Genomic DNA, 20,301 nt, shown 5'->3' on the forward strand with positions numbered 1-20,301 from the left:
TCGGTGGTATGGTAAAGCTCTGCGTTAGCAGCACACTGCCTCAGAAACTACAGAGTAGAGCCTCATACAAGGACCACCCCAGGCACGGATGCCAGTTTCTTATCTTTACCCTTTCTGCGACCTCAAAAGCGGAGTGTGAAAAATAGTTGGCAACAGTGTACTGAATACTAACTTGGGACCTCTTTAGATGTTAAAAAGAGGCAATTTCTCAAGAAACGGGAGGTGGGAGGCAGTGAGGATAGATAAGGGCTTAGATAAGGTATACACCAGATAGGTAAGCAACTTACTTTTTCTGATGGGCACTTCCAACGGCAGATTCCACACCATTGAATAGATACCAAAGCAGCGGCTCGTCAAGATGGAAGGTCTGTGGAGTGGGCTCTGACCAAAATGTTTTGTAGTACCAAGCAGCCAAAATGTCCTTCCTACCGATCTGGCTTCCAAGGCAGTAGTGCTTCTTGAATGTATGCAGACACACCCATGTCTCAGTCTGGCAGATGTCAAATACCGGCACTCGCAGTGCCAACGCAATGGAAGCAGCCTTAACACAAGTGGAATGAGCTATCAGACCTGTTTAAGGCTGTATCTTAGCCAGTGCATAGCAAATCTTAATGCAGAGGACTAGCCACCTCAACAAGTCATCTTATGCACTGCCTTCCCTTACTTCGCACCAGAGAACCCAATAAAAAGCTGATCGTCCACTTGATAGTCCTTTGCATGATCAATGGGATAGATTAAAATATGACTGCGGTCATACTGAGGGAGCCTCAGCTCATTCTTACGAGAGGTGAGAGAGAGCAAAGAATGCTGCTAGAGCGATGGATTGGCAAATGCGGGAGGGAGTTACATACAACTTTTAGTAAGAAGGCTACCAATGTTCTCAGCACCAATTTGACCAGGAAACAAGCGGTGTAGGGTGGTTGCAGTGAAAATGTCTGTAGTTCATTCACACAATGAGCTAACATAATTACAATAAGGAAGGCATTCTTCAAGGTCAGGACCCACAGCGAGCAGCTGTGCATCGGTTCGAAGGGCATCCACATAAGAAATGTAAAGACTAAGTTAATGTCCCACTGTGGCTTCACAAAAGCATGAGGAGAAATGTGTGTCATACCTGTAATACACCCCTTCATAACAGGTTACTAGTGGACAGGGGCCGTAGCAGGTATCGGTCGCTCATGGGTCTGCAGTACTGGTACATAAAAATACGAGTTCTGCAAGTCCAAGGACATCATCCAGTCACCCGGATCCAGAGCAGAGAGAATCTGGGCTAACCCAGTCACAAGGAGTGCCATGTACAGCGAATGCATAGCTGCATGGTGCCATCTAGTGTAGCACAAAAAGTACTGTTATGAAAGAATTTCTGGATCCAGTAAGGCACCTCAGAGTTATTCTAAGATGAGGAGTCTGTGGTTAGAAGTATCTATCAGAATAATGTTGCAATATAAACTGTTTCAATTATCTTGTCACTTGCGGATTTTGTTTACTGTTTGTCCAGTAAAGGGCTCTTTATGAATTTTTCAAGCACAAGATTCTATTTCACAGTTATCAGGTCATGCCCTTGGGTACACTGACAGTGCCTCTTGTGCAGGTGTCCAGGATACACTTCTTGGGCCATGCCTCTTTCAGAGGCCTCCTAATTTTTCATCTCCTTTAAGCACAGTCTTGATTTGGACTGGTACTTGGAGTGACGAAGATGTGATACAATTACATATTGCACGAGGGGAATGCTATGCTGCTGAAATAATATGATCAAATATTCATTGAAATTAATTAAATATATTGACAGACTGGAGGGGAAAAAAATGAAGTCAAGTTTTTCATGAAGTGTGCATCTATTTCTTGCTACCAAATGCAAATGTGTACACTGGTTTTATTGTACATGTTGATGGTAGATTACACCCATTAGCCTACAGGAGAATGTAAGGGATCACAGCATGCTGTATTTTGGTGTCAATGGTTGTCTTTTTTTTTACAAAGCTTTTCACTCCTGGTTACAAGTCAACGAGTGTCCTATTTTAGAGCCAATGATCCATCTGATGGGGACCATCAAGAGATTTTGTCTCAATACATCTCCCTTCTCTGCACTTCTCTCCGCAGTCCTGCGGCTCCTAGCTCTATTGATCACTCCTGTAACTTTGGCAAGTGCCTTACCGGGCCAGGATGGAGGCTTGCACTCTAGCCTGCCTCAGAGTCGTGGGTCTCAGCACACCATCATGAGACATGAATTACATACAACTGAGCTAACTGAGCAGCTGCATGTAAAGGCTGGTTCGAAATCATAAGCACGTAAGAATCCTGATAGAAAGACTACAAGTCAAATTAATCAAACAATACAAAGGATGTAAGGACAAAAACAAATGTCCACCATTCATTGAGCTTTGGACATCATCCTATTAGAATTTGTAATATCCTTTCCCAGATTTGTCACAGACCAGCAGGAGATTTGGCACAGTCTCAGAGGCAAGACCAGGGTACAATTCTTAAAGATTTCCCCATCAGCTGAGCGAAGCTGATTTTTGTGATGATACTTGGAATTTGTGGTGATGCTAGGACATTTCTAAATGCACATGTGGCAGATGGCAGGGCTGCCCTTGGACTGAACTCCACAAACCATTATGGTAATCCTTTAACAGTATCATAACAAATACTTGTGAAGTGTGGGACCCTTAGACACTTAGTTTGTAAAAGTATCTAAGTTTCCTTTTCTTAGAATGGCTGATAATGCAGTATTTAGGGAAATGCACCTTTCCAAGATGGCTGAATTACTGAGAAGAATAACTAGCCAATCACAGCGCGGCAACAGCAATTTACATAGAGAAGTATCAGTGTTGCTCTCTTTGTGTCTACAGACAATGCAACATTTGCGCTTTTTTAAAAAAAATGTAAGCTGAAAACAAGAAGTCTGCAGGAGCTAAAGTCTGCTCTTTCAAAAGTGAGTGACACTTTTTAAGCAGTGACTAAATGAGGCTCACTAACAAGCTAATGGCTGAAGTGGGTGTATTTCGCCTTTGGCTGTGCAGACCAAAGAAGGGTGCATTCTAACGCAAAGATGCTTAGTAAGTGTACGGGGCTATTACACGCAAACCGCTGATGTGTTGGTTATCCATTTTTGTCACATTTAAAAGCTGAATGATTGACCAAGTTACAATGGCTTTCGTGGGGTCACAAGACAGGAAATTGTAATTTCACTCATTTATGACATGGTTTCTTCAAAGAACTCGTATTAACTAGCAACGTATTCATTTGTGTGCATTAAATTCCCTGTTTTCTCTTTACATTTTAGAATAATTCATTCCAAATTCGTAATGTACTTAAGAATACCAGATGCTCCTAATCTGTTTTTCAACAGTTTGGTGCTAACAAAATGTCTCAATTACACCACTTCAGTTAACCTCACTGCTGGGACATGAACGTCCTCTGCATGGTGATGGACATGTACCCCTGCCCTGAGTGCCCCTCTGCACTGTTGTCTGGATCGCAAATGAAGATTTTTTTTGTCAAAGGGAAATATGAATCATGCATGTGCGTCATGACATTGGCCTGTCTCACGTACTGTGATCTTGTTGGACCGGGAGGGGCTCCCACAGTGCTACCCTCATAGTGGTTGAAGGTTGCCGCCTTCTCCAAGAGTTAGCAGTACAAGCGTAGTGGTGGCAGCATACTGTGCAGTGATCAGCAGGAGTGAACAGGTCCTTTATACCCTGCGTCACTGAAGTGAGGCCTACAGGCTCAATCACCTTTTTATACGTTCTGCTGCTGTGTACTTCACTCACCTTGGCCTACATGAGTTAAATGAAGAGTGCTGCGCAGTGCAGGAATAGTGACTGCGCAGAAGGTACGTGTGCCTGGGGATGGTCTAGTACAGGAAGAGAGCAGTGCTGTGCAGAGCAAGCATGGTTAGTGCATGCACTGAGTGTATGTATGCCTGCAAACAACACATTACAGATTAAGTGCTGTGCAGTCGGTGGGCAATGAAACCAAGTGCTGGGTGTATTACTGCTTGCGAGAAGTACATTACAAGAAGGGTGAGGTGTTGTGCAGTGCGCGCATGGTGAGTGTGTATGATGAAAGTGTGTGTGTGTTTCTAAATATCACACCATGGCACAATACAGAAAGGATACAGTACTGAACAAGTTGACACAGAGTGAGGGTGTGTGCTGGATGTATGTGCGCCTAGGGTGGCACAATACATGGAGGTGACAGTACTGGACGGTATGTGTGCTGTTTAAGTACACTGAGTGCAAGTGTGCCTACAATGGTACATTACATGGAGGACCCTGGGTTCCTTTTTGGGAAGCCCAGGCCTGCCTGGTGGTGACATGAGGAGCAGAGGATTTCCCCCCTGGAAGATTTGTGGATTGATGCATTCCTGTGGGCTGGGTAGGACACACTGGAAGAAGGGAGAGAGAGACACTCCACCTGCACACTTCACAAGGGTGCTCTTTGATTCAGTGACAGATCCCGAGGAAGGGGCCTGGACACATCTCAAGAAAGATGGGGCTGATAAGGGATTCTTAAAAAGTAGGGTTCGGAGCCCAGGATTAGCCTTTTGATGCACATTTCACTGTGGCGGACATCCAGGTGTGAACTCTAGTCACTCCCATGGTCGGTGCTGTGGGTCTATCAACTTCGGCGTCTTTCTTGCTGTAACAGACTGCCTCTTATGAGGAAAGGGAAAGAAGAGTGCACACTTCGTAAGAATCAGAATCCCAACATAAACCTTCAAAGACCCAGACCCTAAACCACTTTGGTGTCTGAAAATTGACTATAAGAAGGTGAACTTGCGACCCCAAAATGTGTCCTCTGCCAAGCAGCTAGATGGGCTGTGTGAGAAGGGGAAGCAGTGTAAGAATTCTGCCTTCAACTGGGACTGGGGGCCAAAGCCTGCTACTCTTCCTGCTGGGTGAGAGGATATCTCCTAGGGAAACCAAGGCCACCTGCCCTACAGCCTGAAGCACCAACACCTGCCTGCTTGTTAAGAACAGTGTACGCTGTGAGGAAGAGGAGAGCATAGGAGGGAGCGAGGTCCAGTGGGGGGCACTTTTGAGAGGGCTTGTTGAGTGAGATGTGAGGAGACGGCTGTGCACCGACTGGTTTGCTGCCCTGTGCAAGAGTGATTTGGTGACTCCCGTATGCCAGGTGAGGGCTGTGGTGGACTGAGCCACCTATCGAGGACCGTGCAGGGAGGGCCAAGCCCGTACCGCCTCGTTGCGGTGACCCCATATGCCAGAGGGCACCACTGAAGTGATTGTGCCAACAAGCATGCCAAGTCTCATGTATGCCTTAACAGTGACCCCGTGTGCCAGGAGGGGCCACCATGGTGTGGGTCACTGCACCGGTGGAGTTTGAGCTTTGCCTGCAAATACCAGTGTCTCCTCCAGCCGCGGCCAGTACAGGTAAGAGCGGTGGGCCAGGTGGGGGGGGGGGGGGGGGGGGGATTTGACAGACTATAACAAGGGAAAATAAATTATTTATTTAATTTTTCGCTCTTATCGTCCTTCTAACTCCGCCCCACCCGGCCTCACCGCTCTTACCTGCACAGGCCGCTGCTGGTCTACCCGGTATGCTAGGAGGGGTTGCGGTACTGAGTTTTGCCAAATGTTTTGGCCGTTGCCTGGGAAATTAGAAGCTGCGACCTGCAGGTCGAGCCTGTGCATCAAGATCTGACCCTTACCAACCCCAAGTACTTCGGAGGACACCGCACCATCGCTGGGATCCGGTTGGGAGCCTGACTATCAATTCCCCTCCCCTGTGCGGGGAAAACAGACTTAACACTCCAACGGAAGCTGGGGGCATCTTTGACCACAGAGGAAGTTGGCGGCGCCGCTCAGGAGAGAGCTTTTGCCTGTCGGGTGTTAGCACGTTCACCGCGAACAGCCTAACTTCTATTAACAGACCCAGAGCTTGCGTGTCCCCACTGTTGGGACACCCGTTGAAACGCTGAACGCTTCCGTGCTGCAGGAGTGGATAAGGCTTGAATTGGGCCTGTTGGGCCATCAGGGTTCTCTCTGTTGAAGGTGCTGCGGCACCATAGACACTTATGATTATTTCCTAAGAGTCAAAGGGGGGACTCTTGAGAAAAGCATACTAGTAAGCATTTCCTGGAGGCTGCCACCAGTGAATGGAGAATAACCCCGACCACACTGCAAGGAAGAGGGAGCAAAAGGGATTTGCCAGAAAAGCACAAGAGCCCCGAACTCAAGAGGATTGTGTTATTGCTTACTAATGTTAAGAAGTAAAATACTTCTTTTTCATACAAAAACGAGTATTTGACTGGGCACTGATTTACTGGCATTGCTAAGTGCACTTTCAGAGTTATGAGTCGTGTTCACTCACCTGTATCTATACTCTCCCTACCCCTCGAGGGAGCCTTGAACAACTCGTCCACTGCTACCACTGACAGTCTACTGCAGACGGGGAACTTGGCCCAGTTACGCAGAATACACTGTAGGTTGGGCCCTGGGCCATCAGGACAGAAGGCCTCAAACACCATGGCTGGGCCTCCCAGCCACTCCCGCATGCCCGGGCCTCCCAGCCACTCCCGCATGCCCCGTGGCCCTCTGAAAGGGGTTCTGGAAATCTCACGGTGGTGTGACTAAGGCTTGCTAAGGTGGCATGCTGCATGGTTGGAAACTGATTTAAAGACACTAAATCAGGACAAATGGTCAGAGATATGCTTGTTGCATACATTTTGATTTACTTTCGGCTCTGGTGTACCACAGGCTAGACTGTAAGCGACATGACAGCCCTGATGTACAGTTAGTTATAAATGGATGATGTACGGAGCAGAACAAACGAAGAACAGGTATGGTACGAGCAGAGGGATCACACTCTGCAACTTTGGGCATTATCTCCACAACGGCCCCCCACATTCGCCGGGGATGCCTGGTTTCACCTTGGAGATACCCAGGAGGGACCATCTCACAGGGGTAGCCAGGACGGGTTCCCCAGCGGTCTACAGCGCCAGGATGCCTCAGGGCAGCAGTGCGCTTTACAAGACACATACATTTACATTTACAGATGAGCAGTAATGGGGTGGGTACCACATCTCCGAACATCTCTAGAGGGAGCTTACTGGAGAGCAGAAGTATCGGCCAAGAGTAACTGGTGGCCGCTTACAGTGGCGCCACAAGACGGATGAGGAGTAACTCTGGATACGAGAGTGAAGGTCACTGTGGGCTTGATGCAGAGGTGAGTTCTGAGTAGACAAGACCATTCATTTATTGCATAACTTCACGAGACAAAAAAAGCAGTTCAACATAAGACGCTTAAATGAATAACCGTTGACATATATTGGCAGCTCTCTGAAGGCTAAGGGAGGATTCCTTAGTGCAGCTGCCCTGCTTATCAACGTTCCAATTAGGAACGACCATTCAAGAATTCAAAATGGCAGGTGCCAGTGGTGAAACTTCAGATGACGTGCATTCCCAACCGCCATTCCCTCGGTCCATTCCAGACACTGTTTACACAGCTCAAATCACTTGAAATGTCAACCTCCTCTCCTGAGAACCGTGGGGGCCAAGAGGATCTTGGAAAAGCACAATTAACACCACTGTGTGCCCACTGTCTCTCAGATACTGTTTTGCTCTCTTATTTCTTGCCCATGGGTGGTAGATCTACTGCATCACCAATCAGGGATATAAAGAGTGTTTCCATGGAAACAGCGAAGACAAGAGTGAGACACCAGCTCTAATAACAAAAAGAAAAATGTATTTGCCTTTGATGCTGCCAGGTGCAATTCGTGCAGCTCAATATCCAGAGTGATGAGACAAATAATTCCTTTCACAGCTAAGTATGAAGTTAACAATGGGATTATGTTGACTGAAGACACGTGTATGTTTGGAAATGGAAAGGAAGAGGTCAGTGCAGTGCTTAATTTGGAAAAACGCTAGGTGCCAGGGCTCCCCTGAGGAGGCTACTGCAGCTTGCACCACCCACTGCCTCTGACATCGCTGACAGTGACCGCACCGACGCAACTACTAACCATTACACTCCTACAAGTGACAGTTCAAACAATTCAAGGCCGCCAAAGCTATTGAAATAGCTTGGGGTGCAGGTATTACTCATTTTTAATGCATTTAGTACTTAAAACAACAACCCTTGTGGTGCACATTTCTAAATTAGACAAACAGCGCTTCCATGTGGCAGTCTGTCATAAGTGCAGGTGTTGACAATTAAGTCAGCCTAACAATACTTATTTATCAACCTTTACAATTAACTATGAAGAGAGGGTTTCCTCATGGGAACTAGGGAGCTGAAAGAGCAGGGCAGCGGTGGCTCGAGCGTCGCACGCCCCACTTGCAAAAAGGAAAAAGAAAATGCTAATAACGCAATGTTATTATAATTTTATTTTTCCGGACATGTGCCAGTTTGGTTTTTAGTACTGGGCGTGAAGGGGCTGGGCTGTGTTACGTGGAGGAGTGGTTGATGCACCATAGGTCAGCCAAATCGTCATGTGTACTTCGCATGCCTCCACTTAGCTGTGATGGACAGCCGAGTGGAGAACTGCACCAGGCTCCCAGTCCATGTCTGAGCAGTGACCCAGGCTGCTCGGATCAATCACGACGCTGCTGTTATTCTGGTGACAGCAGTGTTTTGATTGGCTAAGGGACTCTGGGAGCCTGAGTGCTTCTAGGGAGACCACTGCAGTCTGCACCACCCATTGCCCTCCCCAGCGCCACCAATGACAGTACAAACACGGCTAGAGCGGACGACTTTGAAGCTAGTGTACTGGGTTCAAGTCTCAGCAGGACACTCAACATCCTGTGATTCTGGGCAAAACACCCCGTGCCTAACAAAAATGAATGTGTCTGTCTGTAACGCAACTGGTGTTCATGTAAAGCATTCCGACACCTTCGGGTCGAGTTTCCGCTATATAAAACTCCCCCGCCCTCAAAAAAATAGTAAACACTGCACTCAGTGTGACAATTTGGACTATTCCAGGCCACCCAAAACTATAATCATGGTGTGAAGGTATTATTCATTCTTTATGTATATTGACTTTATTAAACACTGTTGTTGGGCTCATCTCAAAATTGGACAGACAGCGCCGCCATGTGGCGGACTGTCACTAGAGCGGGTGCTGACAATTAAGTGCCGGTGCCAAGCACTGAAAACTACCAGCTCAAATTCAGCACGGCTCAGTATAGATGCTCCAGATGACCAATTTCAACTCTCTTGAGAAGTCTGGAGTTCTGCTGGAGCTACTGCTCACCATCAGCGCACTGCTCTTGAGAGTTTGGATGAAATGCACATCAATACAAGGCTGACCTCTGACCCTGCAATTCATCCCTTTCAATGTAAAATTTCATAGCACAAAATGCAATACATGGGACGCGTCAATTAATTTCAGCGACTGGTAATTACTCTGGGCAGCACTTGAGACCATTTTTTTTTCAGTTTGTTTATGCCATTAAAGGCAGAGACCAACCATATGCAAACCAGTGTGGCCCCGCCCCACCCCAAAAATTGTGAAGAATATATGGAGGTGATCTTCGAACCATCTCTGAGAAAATATTTTCTCTCGAATTGCCCATGTTATGTGTGCTTTACTAACTGCCCTCTGTGACCTTCTGATAATCTTCGGTTGTCCCATAAATCGTTTTTTAAATATATATGCATCACCTTTGCATTCCACAAAGTATGAGGTGCGTGCCTGAAAGGCTTTAAGTGTTCATTTAAAGGACTCAAATAACAATATTATTCTACACAGAAGAGAAATATGACCTGCTTAACCATGAGCTAAGAGTGTCCCCCCTCCCATAAAATGGGACTGATGGCAACCTACACACGAAGTTAGGTTGAGCTTTTGTAACTAGGCCCATCCACACCCCAAGGAGTGCTTAATTTCCAGGACGTTGGCATCCCCAGAGTAGGCAATTTACTCACACATGAGCTGCACACCGCACCCATGCACATATAGACATATTTGTCCCCCCTACCCACTGCCAAACGATTAGAAATATCACTATCCTTCCCAGGGGCATCTCGGACCACTCGCCTGTACTTCTGAGCATTGGGGAACCCCTAACTCGACTCGCCCAACTTGGAGGATGAACGCATGTCTCCTCCAGGACAAAGAGTTTAGAAAAGCGATTGGGGCAAAGCTTCAGCAGAACTTCCTCACCAATACTGGTTCTGTTCCATCCCCGGGTACCCAATGGGAGGCAGGAAAAGCCACCATCCGTGGCTTCGCCAAGGGCCAACTTAAGCTCAAACGTCACTCAGACCAACCAGATTACCCTGCGAGAGGCCCAGGCACTCCTCCTCGAAAAGCGCACTCCAGAAGACCGAGACGAGACTCAGGAGAGACAACTTATACACCTAAGAGGGGAAATTAAACAACTCTCTTTGGACGCTGCCAAGCTCTTATGGAGATCCTCTATAGCTAGGGTGTACGGCTGGGGGGGGATAGAAAAGTGAAGATCCTACATAGATTAGATACATATCCTATGGCTAATTGCATAATTCCGGAGAGTAAAGACCCGGACGGCTTTGCCCATCGCTCTCCTCTAGCAATGGCCCAGAACTTTGCCTCCTACAATCATGAGCTATACTCAGTGCAACGCCCTGAAACTTCTCTCCCAGAACTGCTCAATTCGGGTCACCTCCATCTCCCTCACCTCAGCGCAGCTGAATCTGCCGATATAGACCTCCCCATTACCCGTGAGATCAATGATGCCATACCGCGCACATCACCGGGTTAAACCCCAGGCCCTGACGGTCTCCCACAGGAGTACTACACTACATACCAGGAGATACTCGTCCCACACCTCAATCTATTTGCTGAAGCCCTCGAGATGGGCTCCTTTCCCCCAGAAAAAGATGTCGCCACCATTGTTGTTTTCCCTAAAACACAATCGCCTTTGTCCAACTGTGCCGACTACCACCCAATCTCTCTCAAATACAGAGGTTAAAATATTTGCCGCAGTCCTAGCCCAATGGTTGAGGCCCTACCTTATCAACCTGATCCACCCCGACCAGTGTGGGCTCATGCCAATGCGGGGGACTAGGCACTGTCTCTGACGTCTCCACCTGGCCTTGGCAAACCACCAATTACTAACTCCCTACCTTGCACTACTCCTCATTCACTTTGAGAAGGCCTTCGACTCCATGGATTGGCAGTACCTGGATGACGTGCTGGCCGAGATGGGTTTTGGTCTATGCTTTCGCAACCTGGTGAAGGTTCTCTACTCCCGACCTCAAGTTCGAGTGCTCATCAATGGGGCACTGTCGGAAGCATTTCCCATTAGAAGAGGAACGAGGCAGGGATGCCCTCTCCCACCCCTCCTTTGCGCCTTAGCGAAGGAACCCCTAGCGAGCCTCATTCGGTCAGACGACCGAAATCAGGGTTGGAAATGGTCCAACTCGTAAGAAGACAAAGTCGCCTTGTACGCGGACGACGTCTTACTCTTCCTTGCGGAGCCGGCCCATTCTGGTCCCCACTGTCTCCAGGCGCTACACTCCTTTGGACAGGCCTCCAGTCTGCAACTTAACCCAAGCAAATCGATCTTGGTCCCTCAACGCTTAACTAGAGACTGCTTCGATTGGCAATCCACAATACCAATCAGGCGGCAGTCCTTTAAATACTTGGGGATTTGGATCACAATGCCCCCTGATCTCGCCTGGTCCCTTAACATAACCCCACTGGTGAAGAGAGCTAAGGAAGTCCTCTGCAAGTGGCAGATGCTACCACTGAACCCCCTAGGGAGGGTCGCCCTTTTTTAAATTGACGATCCTCCCTAGATTCCTCTATGTCATTCAAAACACCCCCTTTTATTTCCTACGGGCCAGGTTCAGAGAACTAGATAGCCTAACCACTAAATATCTCTGGGGCGGTCGGAGACCTCGTATAGCCTTGGCCCGATGCCGAATTCCCACCCTTTGGCATGGGGATGACTAACTTATACTTATACTACCTGGCAACCTGCCTAGTCACATTGGTTTAATGGGGGATGGTATGACCCGGCATACAGACTCGAATTCAGCGAATTGGGCCTACCTAGAATCCAAACTATGATGTATGGGGGGCCCATACCTAGAACTCTACCTGTGGTGACACAGGCTGTTCTTCTGGCCTAGCGGGCTTCCTTGCGCCACACCCACTGGACAAACAAACTGACCCAACACACACCACTCTGGCATGGCACGTGGCTTAGGGAGGTTAGCGCACTAAAAGGATTCCGGGCATAGGACCTCATTGGGATCTCCCAACTTGAGGATGTGTGGACTGGCAAGCACATACGCACCTTCCAAGATCTGCAAACCAGATACTCCCTACACCCATCACAATTCTACAGATACTTACAGCTACGCCATGCCATCCACTCACATATACCGGACGGCACAACACTATCAGGATATAGTCCTCCAGAGGCGCAAACTATGATGGGGAACCTGAGAAGGGGGAATTTCCCGTATTTATCGTTTCCTAACCATCAACACCCCAACTACACTAGATCGGCTCAGAAGCCAATGGGAGAGCTGGGTGGGACCACTTGAGGAGGAAGATTGGAGGGACGCACTGATGGCGCCCCAGACGACCACTGCGTCAGCTAGCCTCCGCCTGATCCAACTGTACTATTTGCATACAGCCTATTTAACCCCCAAACACCTCCATAGTGCTGGCTTGAACCCAACTGCATCCTGCACGCACTGCGGCCAAGACCCGGCAGACTTATTCCACATGGTGTGGACCTGTCCCCTCTTGGTGCAGTATTGGGGGTGTATAGAACAGGAGCTCACAAAGGTCTTGGGTTGGGAGATCCCACATAACCCATTAAACGCGCTCCTGGGGATCACAGACGGTCTGGATGGGTCCAGGAATGACAAGCTGTTCTTCAATACGGCCATGTTTGTAGCCAAAAAAAAGACAGCTGCCAACTGGAAGCTTCCCAACCCACCTAGCGTTGCGAAGTGGAGCAAGGGAGTGGACTGGTGCGCAGCACAAGAGAAGCCCCTATATGAAGCTCGGGGCTGTCCGACTAAATACCGCAAGGTTTGGGGCAAATGGTTGGGTCAGATAGAATGAATACATTTTACTTGATTGACTGTATCTATTACTTGGGACCTCTTGGGGTCATGAGTTTCCATGGTTCAACATCCAAACAAGTGTGGGACTTGTCATCATTACTGAGATGTACTGTATCGCTGGTCTTTCTTTTTTTGTTCAAAATCAATAAAATTGTTTATAAAAATGTTTTTTTTCATCCAGGACGTATTTTTCATTATGAGACTTTGAACCGGAGCAGTAGTGAGAAAAGAAATTAACAAGGTTAAGAGAAAGAAATAAAAATAATGACAGCAGGCAAAAGATGGAATGAAAACGATCAGAAAGTGTAACATCAAGAGAGAGGAAATGTGAGGTGGTAGAAAAAAGCCATGATGTGAAATTAAGCTAGGCAGCCTCGATCTTCAGCAACTCTATAATTATGCAGGACTCCTAGGAACACCTTTGCACCCATGCACTTTATTTTTATTTTTTTTACACAAATTTAGAACTGAAGCGGAGTAGTGAGGGGACATTGGCTGTACAAACTATATACTTGCATTTATAAATGTTACTGAATGCTAGTTGGTTTCACATTTTTGTACATTATTCACTTTCTTGCTGAAGAACAAAAATTCGATTCTGCAAACTATGTGACAACTAAAAATTTGGCGAGGCACTACATAAATGAATGTAAGATCCAACATGCATGCACATGTTTACAACATTTGCATATGAATGTACCACATACGTGTGTACGCGTACACAGCTGACAGTTTTACGTGGAATTGTAGTGATTTGGGGAGCATTTTTATGTATGGCTAAGTATTGCCATCTGTGAATGGATGTAAACGCACAGGGTTTTATTTATGTCTTCCAATTATTTAAAAATTGAAGTAGTATTGGTGTTCATATTGTTACTGTTTTGTGAATAATTTTAAATATAATTAAAAGCATCTGAAATGTAATTAATATTTGCACTCGTTGCTCTATTTATGTTGGAATACCGAATTATTTTGCAGAAAAGTAAATAAAACAGAACCGCTAAAAAGAAAATTTACAAATGCACATATCCAATTCTGTGAAACCACTAAGCGCCTTGAGGTGGTTCTCTTTGCTGAGTCACGCTACAGAAGTAACCCAATCATTCATTATTCAGAATTCTTGACATTTATAATTAGTGGGGAGCCTCTCCGAGTACATTTTCACCTGGTCTTCAAATTTGTGTTGATCACGTCGCATTTACAAATCAATGATATGCTAATGATGCTGCTGGGAGACTACTGGCACACAGCTGGACGACAGAATTTACCGCTCATTGCTACATTATAAGTATTAAGAGCGACTTCTTTGATGTCTACTCATAAATCGGTGCAATGGCTTATCCACAGCTCGACAGAACACGAGGTTCCCTGCACTCATTGGCTCTGTTGCATTTGATTTAGTTTTGGCGGGTTGCCCGGGGTCCTATTAAGGAGGCATGTGTAGGAAATAGCATTTGGAGAGATGTGAATACAGTGCAGTGAGGTAGAATATTCCATATTATACATCAAATGATCATTCCACATCCTTTCTCTTTTACTGCCATAGTTTATCTACAGGCAGTGGATACAGTAGGCCACAAATGTGCAACGTCATGCAACAGTGGTGCAGCGGCGTAGCGTGGGCTGCCAGCGCCGGGGGCAAGGCAAGTATCCTTCCATTCCTTTTTTCAAATTGTGCGCCCCTAAGAATTCTGCGCCCGGGGCAACCGCCCCTGTGGCCCTACCCACGCTACGCTACTGAGTGGAGACAGATGTGTTTAAGCATGTTGCAAAATGCGGCTGCCCCTAAGAATTTTGCACCCAGGGCAACCGCCCCTGTGGCCCTGCCAATGCTACGCTACTAAGTGGTGGCAGAGATGTTTTAGCATGTTTGCAAAATGTGGCTTTGCCTTGCAGCTGGAGAAAAAACTGAACATTTGCAGGAGCACATGAGGAAACAAAGTTTGTTGTGAGAAAGTAGCTATCCACAAAAAGCCATGTATAGGGACTGGTTGTGAAGTCATGATCCTACTACTGAGAGGATCCGAGGTAATGTGCTTTGGAACCATTTTCAGACAAGAGCTGCTTAGTTTAATATTTTCTGTAAGAAGATTTAAAGGATGTAATGGACTTCCGTGGGACGTGACATTGGTGTATGAGTAAAGCCACTGACCGCGCTCTATCCGTAGTTTCTGCACTCCTTCTTAACCTCAAAAAGTTTCTACTCATCTACGACATACTACATAGGTCTGTTGTTCTTTTATAAAGCATTGCTACCTTCTGTCGAGGCGTAAACGTGCTTACTATCTCTACCTGCAAGAAAATGGTCTATTTGCACCACAGGATCTTGTTATCTTACGCAACCCAACCGCAATCCATGACACCATTATTATACGACATCCCTCTGTGCGCGATTCCAGACACCTCAGCAGGTTCAGTGTCTAACCCATGTGCCATCCACACTGTACACATATGCATGTAAATAGGACCTCTAAGGTGAATGTTAGGTGACAGTAAAGTGCTGAAGCATAGCACATAAACAGTGGCCAAGCAATTTCATGCAGAAGTAGAGGAACGGAATTGTTTATGGTGTTCAGCGGTTACAGCCACACCGAGCATTAATAACGAAGCAGGTAGGATGACCGCTAGAAATGGATAGTCATCTCATTTTATTTATTTATTTACATCATTTTGAGGACCACAAACCAGGCCTCAAGGGTGTCCGAGCACTGTAAAACAGCACTAAAAGACAGATTTATTACATTCAGGTATCCAGGGGAGGCTCCTCCGTTATGACAAAGTAGCTTTGCCCTCTTATCAAAGCCAAGGGGTTAAAAAACAAAAAACTATTTATCATTTAATTTTTCCCTGGCTGAGTCGAGTGGCCCGAATCTAGGACGGGGCGATTGTCTGGGATGGCAGCCGGCTGCGGAGGGAGGAGGAGAGTTGCGCACTGGAAGTGCGCACGTCGGTTTTGCCGGCCGTCTTAGGATGGCCAAACCGACATGCGCACTTACATTTCTACAACCCAGCTGTATTGTCCAGCCGGGTGAGAGAAAAGGCACAGGCTCCCTGTCTCTAAGTGAGCATCAGCCCAGCCCGCTCAGACCAATCTATGGATTGGGTGGGGAGCCTAGGAGACTGTGCAACACGGGATTGTTGAAGAAGCTGGACTCTTGTCAGCGGCAGGTACGATATATATATGTATATATCCAAGCGTTTCAGTCCGCATGTAAACCCGAGCCACTTGCAGCGGCGGGCCGTGCCGGGGTTGCAAACCCCTATAAATTCACAAAGTAAAGCGTACTCTCTTCTTGACACAAAACGACACGGCCATACGAAATCCTTTTCAGCGTGATTTCTTTCAAAACCAATCCGCTCTATGCGTTTCGGAGCTTGTAGCTCCGTGCTCACTCGTGAGCAAGGAGCTACATCCTCCGAAACGCATAGAGTGGATTGGTTTTGAAAGAAATCACGCTGAAAAGGATTTCGTGTGGTCGTGTCGTATTGTGTCAAGAAGACAGAGTATGCTTTACTTTGTGGAATATATATATTGCCTTACCCCGCCCTGCCTCACCACTTGGTTTTGGTAGCAGCCGCTACTGCAGGTATCTGAACACAAGGTACTCTAGTGAATGACATCTGGGTGAAATTCACCACGTATGTACAAACAAATCAAGAACCTCCTACAGCATCTCATTCAATGACAGAACATACGGAGACAAAATAAAATTTCTACAACTTGTTCATAAAACTTGAAAGCGGAAAAGACCTCAAACCAGCTTGCTAGGGAGGTAGTTCATCACAGCAGTTCCACCAACCTCCAGAAGAGTAGCTACAATTGATAATACGGGATGGAAGAAGAAAACTGTGATGGAGAACTTACTGTGCAGAGGTTCCTCCTTCTGAGAGGAGCGAACACTCACTGGTTTAGGCACTGGGGATAGAAAGGAGTTTCCATTGCAAGTAACATGATTTGACAGGCTAAATGGGCATATGTGGAGGGTTAAAATAAATGCACCTCTTGTAGAAGTTCAAGTTTTTGCTGCTCTGACATGCCATGATCAAAGGCGAACTTTCAAAGAACCTCCATTCGAGGTTAACATACTGAAGTCCCTTGTGCACAATAAGCTAATCACAGTGATTCTGAGGGGAAATGTAGAAAAGTAATAACTATTAGTAACTTGGATGGAATGCTGGGATCTCGCCCTGTAACATCTTAAGGATTTGGGGGGCCCTATGCAAGACATATTTTTGGGGCTCTCTCCGGAACAACTGTGAATTTTATTACTCTGTAAAATGTACAGTAAAAGGGTCACACAAAAACAGTTAAACTATGTCTTGCCCGAGGACACCGCATAGCAAAAGACAGTCAGAGGAAGAGGTGGACAGAGAAGGAGGAGAGACGTTAAAATAGGAAAAAAGGTTAAAAAAAAAGTGAGTATTTAACATTCCCAGCGGCTTTCTTGGAAGGTGGGGGCCCTGGGCAATTGCCCGCTTTGCCCATGCCTTAAAACGTCTCCGAGCTAGCCACCAATCAGAATGGACTCTTTGCAGACCATAATTACAGTTACAGGGTCATAACTGCGGCATTTTGGGCTGCCAGCTCCATGTTCACGGGTGTGCTATGGGCCTCAGCCCCATCCCCCACAGCCACGGACGCAACCCTCCACCATCCAGGGTAAGGGCAAACAATGGGGAAAATAGGGAACGACTTCAGGGCAGAAGCTGGCTCTCACCTCAAGCTAGACTGGGAAAAAAAATGTTTTTTTATTTTCCTTCAGCGCTCCTACTACTTTGAGGCCCCATTTCAGACACACAGTCCGGGCTCCTCCCCTGGCTTTGTTAAAAGGGAAGCCCAATAAAACGTATAAAAAGATAAATAAACTAACTTGTTTGTTTATTGTTCTGCTTCTCTTTGGCCATCAGGTTTACACTCTCCTTTTAGAAAGTAAGGAAGGACCCTGGAGAGCCGCGTCTTAAACATCTGCATCAGAGATTAAGGCGAAAGGAGCGTCACTGAATCAGGGAACAGTTTTTTTTTTACCCTATAATTCAGATGAGAGGCAGCACCTGCTCCCACTCCTCTCGCTCTGTTTTGGGTTCCGGGTTGCTAATAGCCTTAATGCCCTTCTCCGAAGGCCAATAACAGCTAACCCCCAAGTTATTATGCAGTGGAATGTTGAGAGCTCCATTGAACACAATAGAGTACAGAGGGCCAATAATGTCTGATGCAGACCATCTACACCAACATTCCAACGTTTGCCGTCCTGTTTCTCTGCGTTTCATTTCGAACAATCTACTCTGTGGCGCGGACCAATAAAACTGACATCCAACAGGATAACCCTCAACCCTGATCAATAAGCTCTGATTAGCCTTTTCTACTGATGGCTAATTATACCTAAATCTCAGTTTTTTTACTTTGTTAATCTTTCTCAGTCCGAGCTCAACAGATGATCCATCATATTTACAGTATGGTGTACTTGCACTTGGTAATCTACCTTGGTGTTTAATTTCACTGCTATGTGCTTTCCTCACACCCCACAAGGAGTGCGTATGGCTACCACAGTGCATTTTACATTGCTTGGCCTGTTTGTATGATTTAATTTATAACTTTCTCTGTAGGACCAATGCACCCCTAAGTATTGATCGCATCAATAATAAATGGACAATGGATTCCATTCCTGAGCTAAGGACGTACATAGAATACGCAGCAGCGGCGCCTCCGCTATGGTGGAGGAGCATCGCCCCTCAAAAACGGGAGGAATGAAAAATAAAACGACACTAGTTTTATTTCTCCTTGCCCGTTGTGTTTTGAAGGCAGGGCCAGTGGGTGCACTCCCTTCACTGCGCATTATGGCATCTCAGGCCGGCCAACCCGTCATGGGCAGTGAAGCTCTCTCCTACCACAGCTGCATTGTTGGGGCTGGAGAGAGCAGGCACAGACTCCTGGTCTGTCCTGGAGCGCTAATCAAGGGAGCTCAGGCCAATTCTGAAGCTGCTCTCATGCATGAGAGCAGCTTCAGGATTGGCCGCAGGGCATTCTGGGAGCCCGTGCCTAAAGAAGAGGAGCAGAGGAAGGCGACGTGGTCGGCTGAAGTTACTTTTGAAAAAAAATATTTTTTTATTTACCCCTCTCCCTTAGCGACCCCTATGCCTCCCCTTCCGCCCTGTCATGCGTCCCATACACCGTCCGCTACTGAATATTCAATGTGCCCTGACACACAAGGAACTGACAACCATATGACTCATTGTTCTGTATTCAGTCCCTCATTGTTTAAGAGGCAAAATGATGACTTAAATAAATCTTAGACTTGATTAGTCATTTAAACTCTCTAATTTCCTTATTAAATTCTGCCAATGTTTCTATTGTACTCCGCTTTAAATGTCAGCATAGAAAGTGCTGCAGGCACGCTGAGCGGCAATGCGCATGAAACCAATGCCTTCTTTCAGTATTCATTCTGCATTTAAAAATAAAGTGGTAATGTTTGGCAGAAGTACCAGTCTCAGACACAATGTTTCCATTGTGTAGAATTGTAATCTTCCATGTCTTAAACAATGATGATTATGTGGTTTCCCGGAGTGCTGCCCACACCCAGGTGAAAAAAAAAAGTGAATACGTCACTTCGCGGAGTAAAAATATAAACTGTATGCTATAGACAGCCACAACTTAAATGAAGATCTGGCTTTCTCCAAACACAAGCCCCATGTTAAGACAGACATGTGGAAAGAGGAGTCTGGGAACACAGAATGGAAATTACATTTTCCAAAAGCCATAAAGATAGGTTGGTTCCAGCTGATTTTCAACCTAAACATGAAATAAAAACCTTATTCTACACAGCACTATGCGGTTAGACTGGTATTATATGCCTGAAACCTACCAAGACCAGCACAAGTCTTGCTGAAGGCCAAAGGGCAGGGCTGTCCATGTAAGGAATTTGCATAATCTCACTAATGGAATATGACTAATGGTGCGAGGACAAGGTGACCGGGTCCAGCTCCTGTGTGGTGGGTCACTGCATTTGTTCAACGAGTCCCAGGGTTATTTGGCAGTCTCTTCTCGTGAAGTAGGGCGGTACAGGGGAGCTTTCCTTACCTGTGGGTCACAGAATAAGCTGCTAGTGGTATACAGGACGGCTCCTCCGCTATGGCGGAGGACCGTGACACCCCCTGCTGAGAGCCAGCTGAGGGAAAAGGGATACAAAATGATAATTAAATTGTTTTTATTATCATTTTATTTTTCCTGTTTACCTCTAGAGCCAGCCAAGTCTGGACGGGGTGGGGCTT

At 46.5% G+C, this 20,301-nt stretch overlaps 1 protein-coding gene across 2 annotated transcripts in view; it reads right to left on the bottom strand.

The window, feature by feature from the left end:
* The window catches only part of MAP3K5 (mitogen-activated protein kinase kinase kinase 5), an 816,933-nt gene that overhangs the window by 220,022 nt on the left and 576,610 nt on the right, over positions 1-20,301 (bottom strand). The window lies entirely within an intron of this gene.

The sequence above is a fragment of the Triturus cristatus genome, chromosome 6, assembly GCF_964204655.1.
Source record: "Triturus cristatus chromosome 6, aTriCri1.1, whole genome shotgun sequence".
NCBI classification, from domain to species: Eukaryota; Metazoa; Chordata; class Amphibia; order Caudata; family Salamandridae; genus Triturus; species Triturus cristatus.